This window comes from Psammomys obesus, unplaced genomic scaffold, assembly GCF_907164565.1.
Source record: "Psammomys obesus unplaced genomic scaffold, mPsaObe1.curated_primary_1811, whole genome shotgun sequence".
NCBI classification, from domain to species: domain Eukaryota; kingdom Metazoa; phylum Chordata; class Mammalia; order Rodentia; family Muridae; genus Psammomys; species Psammomys obesus.
In genome coordinates, this window is record NW_026594377.1 from 803,186 (window position 1) to 813,912 (window position 10,727).

Here is a 10,727-nt window from a genome sequence, read left to right on the forward strand (position 1 = left end):
AGGAGACAGAGGCAGGAGGATGGCAGGTTCCAGGCCAGCCTACACTACATCAGGAGCTCATGGGTAAACAACTGAGAAGACAGACATGCAGCTGTCTCTCCAGAACCCTGAGGGACGATGAGCCCTCCACCCACAGACACACCCACACCCCCCTCACCCCACCCACCCTACCCCCTCACCCCACCCACCCCACACCAGAGCCTAGAAATGGCTCAGCCATGGTTAGCCTCCACTGGGGCGGGCCTGTTTTTCTTAGTGGGATGTTGGGGTTGGTACCATAGGCGACAGCTTGCCTAGTGATGCTATGTTTCTATCCTTCACTGTCTTAACAGTCCTCCCCTTTACGCCCCCTGGCCACCGCCAGCCCCACACAGAGGGCTGACCTTCCCGTCCCACCATACCACATGGCCCCAGGGCTTCAGCCAGTGCCACATCTGGATTTTGGACTTGGTCCTGGCGTCCAGCCACAGCACACAGATCCAGGAGGAGGGAAACACAGGCCTAAGGTCAGAGGTCAGCTTGGCTCAAGCCTCGGCCAGCCCCACCACAAGGACTCCATCCAGGCCCAGTCACAGCAGCCATTCTTCATCTGTGAGGCTCACGGACCATCCAGGCAGGGTCAGCCCAGCCCAGCCTCATAGTTCCTGCTCAGACAGGAGTGTGGCTGGGCCCCGGGGGTGGGGGTGGGGACTGGGTTAGGCCCCTCAGCATTCTCTCCCTGAGATTGCCATTTTCAGTCAAAAACCTGACCCCCTCAGTGCTGGCCCCAAGACCCAGGTGGTGTCTGAGACAAGTTCCTTTTCCTACTCCCCATGGCCACACCCTGGTCCCAGCTGGAACACAGACTGACCTCCCTCCCACTGTAACCTCAGCACATAGGATGCAGAGGCAAGAGGGTCAGCAGAGTTCAGGAGCAGCCTGGGCTGTAGCGAGAGCCCAAATGTATGTCTCCAAATACAATGAAAAGAAACAGAAAAAGAGTATAAATTAGGCCATGTTTCTCCCCCTGCTCACACCCTCTGTAGCTCCCTTTTGCCTCCTCACTCCGAGCTGTGAGCGGTCTCTGCCCGACAGGCACGGCCTGACCTCAGGGCCTTTGCACAAGCTGACCTGTTTGTCTGCAAGCGCTTCCTCCCTGCCTCCATGGCTCCTTCTGTCTCTAGGTCCTGACTTAAATGTGTTTTGCGTAGTTCCAACACAACTAACACAGCAGGGAGGTTGGTGTCATCTCCAGGACCACGTGACTTCCCAGACCAAATGATGCATTTTGGAAGGCATCTACCTCGCTCCACTTCCCCCAACATTCCGGGATCGTAACCCAGAACTTCATTTGTCAATACAGTCGTGATGGGGGAGCACAGGCAGCTCTGGGGGGCATGAGGAAGAGGCTCTGTGCTGTGACTGGAGGACGGGTAAGAGTGAGGCCACAGGGAGTACCAAGTTCAGTGTAGAAGACATGGAGGTGAGGGAGAAGGCACAGCAGGGGTAGAAATGCTGTGCTCCTCAGCCCTCACTCCAGGGCCGCGAGGAGCAGCAGAGGCGTGTGCGGAAGTGTGTACCTGCGACAGACACCCAGGACGACTGGACAGCGCGGTCCAGGCTCCACCGTGGCTCAGCAAAGTCTATATGCACTCCTGTGGAGAAGTCGCTAGAAGAGGCAAGGCCGTCCCCACACCACAGGCATCACGGCAGCCTGTCTGTCCCTCCGGTCCATTCTGGTCAGACAATGGGCAGACAGGCCTCCCCGGAGGGCTTTGGGGCGCCCCTGGGTCCTGCCCCCACTGGTCCCTGAGGATCTGAAAGAGCTCTCTCCTTGTTACTCTGGAATTTTCCTCCCCGTCCCGCCAGAGCCTTCAGGAACACATTAAAGGAAAACGCTGCCAGGCTAAGCAGGGTGAGTTTATGGCTGTCGGGGCCGGAGTCGGACCAGAGTGGAAAGGCCTGGTCACACTGTAGACACCCCTGCCAACTGCTGGCGGACCACCCTCCAAGCCTGGCTTTCTTGGCCTGTCCCACCCACCCCAATTTCCCCTGACGGGGAAGTGGCTGAGAGAAACAGACGTGTGGCTGATGCATTTTAAACTGTTTATTCATTCCGTAAAGCTGCCCCTGCTACGTGCTGTACCTTTGTATTTCAGGCTGGAGTAGGAAGCATGGCTTCATTTCCCTTGGAGGCGAAGGCAAGAGGATCTGGACTTCAGAGTCATTTCAGCTCCTTAGTCAATACACGGCCAGCCTGGGCTACCCTGTCTGAAAAAGAAACACACATAGCCCACAGCCACCCCCACTCAAACTGGCAGCAGTGGGGCCACCTAGGAGTGTGTCTGGGGTGGGGACGTGCTAATGTCCTTCCCTCTCACCATCTAAAACAGTACAGTGAAATTCCATCTAAAGATACCTTCCAGCGCCGGCTCAGAACGGAAAGGGGCCCAGGGGACGGCTGCGCCTGGCCACTCTGAATGGCAGCCTTTAGCCTCTCTGGGAAGAAGGGTTTTGAAGCGGAGCTGAAAGCCAGCTCCTGACACCTCAGCACGTCCCCAATAAAGCCACTGTGGCTTCTAAGTGCAGGTGGCCTCCCCGGCTGCTGAGCCCACCGTCATGTTCAAAGAACCCTCTCAAAGACAGGCACAGGAGGGTTTAAAAGCCACAGCAACTCAGGCAGCTGGGTGTGGCCCTGCCAACAGCAGGCTCCTTTGAGCAAGGAGACCCGCTGTCGGCTGCTATTCCTGGGAAAGGGAGTCTCTGGGCTCCATCGTGGCCAGGACTCAGCAAGGGCACCTCTGCCAGGATGCAGAGGCTCTTGTGAGGAAGCTACGAGGTGCTGGTGGCCTGGGTTGCTTCTGTGCTCGAGAAGTGCTCTTGGTGCAGGAGAAGAATGCTGTTCTTCCAGAGCAGAAGGATATCTAGAACTTACAGAAAAGCTAGGAAGAGCAGGAGGGATGCTGGGCGTGCCCGGTGAGTTAGATCACCAGGACCAGACAGGCCCTTAGTCCACCTGAAACACAGAGAGACTGAGAGAGAGAAGGCTGACAGAGACAGAGTCAGAAAAAAGCCAAGAAGGGGCTGGAGAGACGGCTCAGGGGTTAACGGAGCTGGCTGCTCTTCAGAGGGTCTGGCTCCCAGCTCCCGCACTGCAGCCCACAGCCATCTGTACCTCCAGTCCCTGGGAATACAATGCCCTCTGCTGGTGTCTGCTGGCATTGCACACACATGATGCACAGACATACATGCAGGCAAAATGTACATACACTTAAATAAATCTTTAAAAAAGGAAGAAACAGAGACAGATTCCAAGCCTGAGGAATGAGGCCTCGTCCATGGCATGGTCAGTAATGCTTTCTTCCTTCTATCTGAATAGCGAGTGAACCTTTAAAATAGACACTACCAGAGGAGCTGGAGCGTTCGTTCCGTGCGCCACCGCCCTGTGCAGTGAGCCACCAGCACACTGCACTGCTTTGGGGTGTCGGGGTCCCGTGAATCCTATTCACAGGCAAGGCCCAGAGACACCAGGCCATTTCAGGTCACACTGCCAGCAGAGAGACCCACACTTGTCCAGAATCAGAGCTAAGCTGCTGCTGTCTCCCGGCCTTTTTCTCCTCGTGGGCAGAGGCAGGACAGCAAACAAAAAGGAGAAAACCACCACAAGGTGGGGCCAATCAGGGGCTCAGAGCACTCCAAGCCCCGTTGATGGGCAGGTCACCGTTGCCGAAAACTCCTGGGATCTGACGCCCTCCTCTGCACTCTGCAGCTCTGCACAGACATGCACAAAACACAAACCTGCCTAAAAAGAAAATCTTCCAGAGGAACAGGAGTGATTCCTGAAGTTGAGCCTTGGCCTCCATAGGTGCACTCATGTGCTCTCAAACTCATGAGTACACATACCTGCACTCACACACACACACATGCACACGTGCAGACCCTCATGCACACACATGCACACAACACACATTAAAGTCACTAAAAAACATGCTGACTTACAGTGCCCTGGAGAAGCTTGTCTCCAACCGGCAGGCCACCATAGTCTGGTCTTTAAACGTCTATTCCAAGGGCTGGAAAGATGCCTCCGCAGTTAAGAGCACTGACTGCTCCTCCAAAGGACCAGGGTTCAATTCCCAGCACCACATGGCAGCTCACAACTATTGGTCTGCAACTCCAGTTCCAGGGAATCTGGCACCCTCACAGAAACAGACACACCAGTAAAAATCAATAAACGAGTGGCTGGGGAGTGGGTGGGAGTGCTTGCTGGGAAAGCACAGGGAGTTCAAATCTCTGGCACATACATTAACACAAACAAACAAATTAAGCTGGGTGGGGGGCTAGAGAGATGGGTCAGCGAGTTAAGAGCACTGTCTGCTCTTCCAGAGGTCCTGAGTTCAATTCCCAGCAGCCGCATGGTGGCTCACAGCCATCTACACTGGGATCTGATGCCCTCTTCTGGGTTGTAGGACATGCAGATAGAGCACTCATATACATAAAATAAATAAATTCTTGAAAAGAAAAAAAAAAAAAGGAGCTAGGCGGTGAGGTGGCGCACACCTTTAATCCTGCCTCTTGGGAGACAGAGGCAGGCAGATCTTTGTGAGTTTGAGGTTTGAGGCCAGCCTGGTCTACGGAGTAACTTTCAACTACACAGTGAGACCCGAGTTTTTTGCTGTTTTGAGACAGAGTTTTTGTGTATAGTCTTGCCTGTCCTGGAACTCACTCTGTACACCAGGGTGGACTCAAACTCAGAGTTCTGTCTGCCTCCGCCTCCCGAGTGCTGGAATTAAAGGCATATGCCACCACTGCCTGGCCAAGACCCTCTTTTGAAATAGATAGATAATAGATAATAGATAGATAGATGATAGATAGATAGATAGATAGATAGATGATAGATAGATAATAGATAAATAGATGATAGATAGATAGATAGATAGATAGATAGATAGATAGATAGATGATAGATAGATAGATGATAGATAGATAGATGATAGACAGACAGATAGATGATAGACAGACAGATAGATATAGAGGTAAATAATGCTAAAAGCTGGACATGCTCACATGCACCTGCCACCTCAATCCTTCAGGCAGCAGGGGCGGACGGACCCCTGGAGCTTGCTGGCTGCCAGCCTATCTCCCGGCTCCGTGAGAGATGCCAGCAGCTGGAGGGTAAGGGGGGAGAGTGACAGAGCAGGGCGCCTGACGCCCAACGCTCCTCCACTGCAGGCTGGCACTGCGTCACGCCCACAGCCCAGCTCGCCCTTGTGAGTAGTCATCCAGGTTTCTGAGCTCTGCCACCATGGCCACCTCATTGTTGGGCACCTTGGGCAGCGATAGAGATGGGCCAGGAGGAGGCTGCTGCCTAGAGAATGGTGCATGCTCGCCCCGATCTTCTCCTGCTCTGGGCTGCCGAAATGGCTCAGCAGGTAAAGGAGCTTGCTGCCAAGCCCAGCAAGCTGAGTTCCGTCCCTGGGATCTGCACAATGGAAGGACAGAACTGACTCCTGCGAGTTGTCCTCCGACCTCCATGTGTGCACTGTGGCCAGCGCTCCTGATCCTAATAATAAAAAGAAATGGAATTTTCAAATGCCCCAGTGCCGAGGGCCCCCATCGGCGTACATCCACATGGGATGGCAGTATCTTGCCCCTCTCCGAGATCTGTCCACCTACTCCGTCCCCCACCCCCATTTCTTTTCCTCAACTCTATAATCCTGTTCCTTCTAATTTCCTGGTCCCCAATCCAAAGCCACAGGCATGGGCTGGGAATCGCGTGGGATTACAGGCCTGGCCCAGGCTCCCTCCAGAGTGAGCTGCCGGTGTCTTCCCGCCAGCCCTCAAAGGTGTCCTCCGGGGATGCAGAGCCGGGCTTGAGCCCCACAGCTGTCTGCTGCAGCTTCAGCAGGCGGGGCTGCCGGCGGGGCGGTGCAGCACCATCTAGAAAACAGGCCGAGTTCTCTCCTCGTCCCCCACGGGCATCTGAGCCGCCTGTGGTGGCCGGTGTGGTAGAGCAGCCTTGAGGACTGTGAGCATTTCATTCATTTTTCCCTGTTTTGTTTTGTATTTTTGAGGCTGGCAGCCCTGAGCTGGCTTGGAGCTCTGTAGACCAGGCTGGCTCCAAACTCACAGGGATCCCCCTGCCTCTGTCTCCTGAGCGCTGGGATTAAAGGTGTGAGCACCAACCTTGGCTTTACTGATTTGTTTTGGAAAAAGGACCTCTCTGTGTAGCTCAGGCTGGCCTTGAAATCAACCCTCAGGCCTCAACCTCCCCCTTGCTGAGATGCGCACAGGCATGGGCCAGCACGCCTGGCCTGAGTCTTTGCGATCTGGTCTTATGTAGCTCAGGCTGAGCTTAAACTCAATCAGAGTTTAACGACTCTGAACTCAATTCTCCTGCCATCATGCCTGGATAGATCTATTTTAGATTCTTAATGACGCATGTGTATGAGTGTGTGAATGTGATTATGTGTGAGAGTGTGAATGTGAGTGTGTGTACATGGTTGCAGGTAGCACCGGAGGTCAGGAAAGGCCATTAGATCCCCTGGATCTGGACTCTCGGGAAGTTGAGAGAGTCCAGAGTTCCTTGTGGTTGCAAGGAACAGAACCCGTGTCTTCTGCAATAGTAATAAACTTTCTTAATCACTGAGCCATCTGTACTGGCTGGTTGTGTGTCAACTTGACACAAGCTAGAGTCATCAGAGAGGAAGGAGCCTCAGCTGAGGAAACGCCTCCATGAGATCCAGCTGTAAGGCATCTTCTCCATTAGTGATGAATGGGAGATGGCCCAGCCCACTGTGAGTGGGGCCGTCCCTGGGCAGGCAGTCCTGGGTTCTGTAAGAAGCAGCTGCGCAAGACAAGAGGAGGAAGCCAGTACGCAGCACATCCACGGCCTCTGCAGCAGCTCCTTCAGGTTCCTGCCCTGCTTGAGTTCCTGTTCTAACTTCCTTCAGTGATGTGGAAGTGTAGGCTGAATAAACCCTTTCCTCGCCAACTTGCTTTTTGGTTGTGGTGTTTTGTTGCAGCAATAGAAACCCTGACAGAGACACCATCTCTCAAAGTCCTGTTTCAATTTTTACATTTGATTTACTTTTCGTATTCACTCTCATTATGTAGACAAGGCACGCCTCGAGTTCAGTCACCTGCTGCCTCCAGAGTGCCAGGAAGAGCTCAGCCTTCTGGTTTTTTGTTTGTTTGTGTTGGTTTGGTTTTGTTTTGGCTTTTGGTTTTTCAAGATGGTTTGTCTGTTTAGCTGTGGCTGTCCTGACTCATTCTGTAGACCAGGCTGGCCTCAAACTCACAGTGATCCACCTGCGTCTGCCTCCCTGAGTGCTGGGATTAAAGGCATGCACCACCATGCTCGGCTCCATTTCTCCTTAACAAAGTCCCTTACTTAAAAAAAAAAAAAAAAGGTATCAGTGTGGCCCACAGCCCCTCCTCCATGACCTTGGGCTCCTCCCACAGCATACACTGCTGGGACCCTGCAGAGAAGACGCAGACATGCCTGCGTGTGGGCGGGACACCTACCACAGGCGCCTGTGACATCACACGGTGCTGACCGGGCGAGGCAGGCTCTCATCTGGTTGTATACAGTAGGCTAGCTGCCTCCAAGCTTCTGGGGACCCTCCTGTCTCTGCCTCCTATCTCCCCAAAGGAGAGCTGGGATTACAGGCATGTGCTCCCATGCCCAACTTTTACACAGGGTCTGTGAATTTGAACTCAGGGGTACTAAGCCGTGTCCACCGCCCCTTATTTGTTTTTGGCCTTTAAAATATTTTAGTTTTTAAAAATTATGTGTATCAAGGCTAGAGAAAGGCTCAGGAGTTAAGAGCACTGTCTGCTCTTGCAGAGGGTCCAGGTTCAATTCTCAGAACCCACAGAGCAGCTCACGAGAGCCCTAACTCTGCAGTTCTTGGGTATCTGGCGCCCTCTTCTGGCACTGCGCACACAGTCTAGGCGACAAACATGCTATACATAAAATAAATTAATATATGTGTCTCTGTGTGTGGGTATGTGCACACATGTGCCTACAGAGGTCAGAGGAGAGTGTCAGATCACCTGAAACTGGAGTTACAGACAGTTGGGAGCTGCAGTATGGTTGCTGGGAACTGAACCCAGGTCCTCCAAAAGATCAGCCGGTGCTCTTAACCCCTGAGCTGTCAGTCCAGCCCCTGACTTTTGCATTAAATATATTCCAGTACACCACCACCACGGGCCATTTCACAAGTGCATCACAGAAGACGATCTTCCTTTGATGTGGAACTTCTGGGCCCAGATGAAACCATCTGCAGTGAAATGCCCGGGGCACCTGCGATCTAGGCACTGAGATGGGAGGCCGCTGGCTAGCCAGCTTCCACAAATCAGCCAGCTCTGGGCTCCGAAGAGATGCTCTCCAGAAACGAGGTGGAGAGACCGAGGAAGATACCCGACACCCACGCCCGGCTTCTGCACGCCCACTTCGATGTAATCAAACCCTGAGGGCTGGCCATAGGGCTTCATGGGTAAAGGTGCTTACTGCAAGGCTGAGGACCTGAGTTTGAGCCTCAGAGCCTACATGGTGGAGGGAGAGACTGAGTTCCCCAACTGTCCTCTGATCTTCACACTCTGGACCCCTATCAAAGCAGACAAACCAGCTGTGTCTTACAAGGTTCATCTCTAATCCCACCCACTGCAGCTGGGCTGAGAGCTCATCACATGCTGCTGACCCTACCTGCCTTTTTGCAGTGGAGGGCCCCTGCTTGAGCAGAGGACTGGAGTTCATTAGTTGTCTTGTTTTAATTTATTTAAATTTTATTTCATGTGCATTAGTGTGAAGGTGTCATATCCCTTGGAATTGGCATTACAGACAGTTGTGAGCTGTCGTGTCACTCTGCCTCCAGAGTGCTAGACAGCTGTCGTGTGGGCACTGGGAATTGAACCCAGGTCCTTTGGAAGAGCAGACAGCCCTCTTAACCACTGAGCCATCTCTCCAGTGCTGCCTCTCAACTCATTGAGTCACCCGAACAGCACTGAGTAGGATGCAGATCGGCCTCTGTCTGAGTGCTGGAGAATGCAGAGGTCGGCCTCTGTGTGAGTGCTGGCTCACCGAGTCACCCGAACAGCACTGAGTAGGATGCAGATCAGCCTCTGAGTGCTGGGATTAAACGTGTCCCAGCACACCTGAACCTAAGCTTTGCTTTCCCTGAAACTTGCTCTATACCAGGCTGGCCTGGAACTCAAGAGATCTGCTGCCTCTGTCTCCCAGATTAAAGCCATGTTTGTATTCCAGACAGATCACACAAACCTAGGTCTTTGAATGTGATCTCTGAATGTGATCTCTTACCAGAGCAGCTATGCTCTGAATGAAAATTCCTCTAGAGGTCCCTCAGCTATGCATCAGGCATTCTCTGGGCAGGGCTCGAATCCACAGAGAATCCCAGACTCTTGGTGCCTAAAGGGAGGTGAGGGGATCACCAAGTCACTTTCTCAGAGAACTGAGGTCTAAGCTGAGGTCTGAGGTTTCATCTCACCCTGTTGCCTGACCTGGATGTAAATAGCTAAGGGGCTGGTGAGATGACTCAGGTGAAGGGGTTTGCCAGAGTTCCATTCCATGAGGAATCAACACTGCAGCTTGTCCACGACTCCACACGTGCTGTGCGGTGTGCCCACACGCAAATAAATAACCGCAGTGAGAACTGAACACATCAGGGACCCTTTTACTGAGCAGTGACTACAGGAAGCATGTTGTCCTTCTGCAGAAGGCCACAGTCAACAGGGCTAATGCTTGGCCTGAAGGATTTTTTTTTTTTTTTTTTTTTTGCTTTTGTTTTGCAAGACAGAGTTTCTGTGTAGCCCTGGCTACACAGACTCACTTTGTAGACCAGGCTGGCCTCGAACTCACAGATTTGCCTGCTCCTGCCTCCCTGAGTGCTAGGACTACATGTGTGTGCCACCATGCCTAGCTGTGAAGGAACATTTGCCTGTTTTGTTTTTGTTTTAAGCCAAGTTCTCATGTAGCTCAGGCTGGTCTCAAACTTGCTATATAACTTAGGATAATTTTCTTTTTTTTTTTAGGATGATCTTGAACCCCTGTAAAAGGAACTTTTATTTGTCTGGTTCAATTGTCATCTTGGAGGCTTACTGTCTGTCTGCTCACATAGGTCTGGTCCTGGAAGCTTCTAGCCTCTGTACAATCTAACCCAGGACTAGAATTTTTTTTCAGCCTCTGAGACTTACGGCTGAATAAGCTCACCCTTTCTTGTTCTTTCTGAGCTCTGGCTGGTTCAACTCAGCTGTCTGGCTCAACGTCCTCTGCCAGCTGAATTATTCAATCTGGCTTCTCCCTTGGCCCCTAAATTGCTCTGATTAGCTTTAAACTAAATCCAGCAAACTTTTCTAATCTTCTTGCTCCTTCTCATTCTCTGGCTCATTTGGTCTTCACCTGAATTCTCTCTGCAACCTTTCTATTAGTCCCAGTAAAACTGCCTCCTCTTCATTGCTCATTAAGTAGCTTCCCTTTCTTCTCCTCCTATCCTATTCTGTCAAATCTTCTCTGATTTGTCACCTTTTCTGCCACTCAACTAGATATCACTTTCAAACATGGGTGCTTCCTTCTACAAACTAACTTTACCTTCACTGTTTGGGATAAACGTGTGTCCCACCATGTCTGGACCTAAGCTTTTCTTTACCTGAAGCTTGCCCTATACCAGGCTGGCCTGGAACTCAGAGACGTTTGCCTCTGTCTTCTGGGATTAAAGGTGTGTTTGTATATT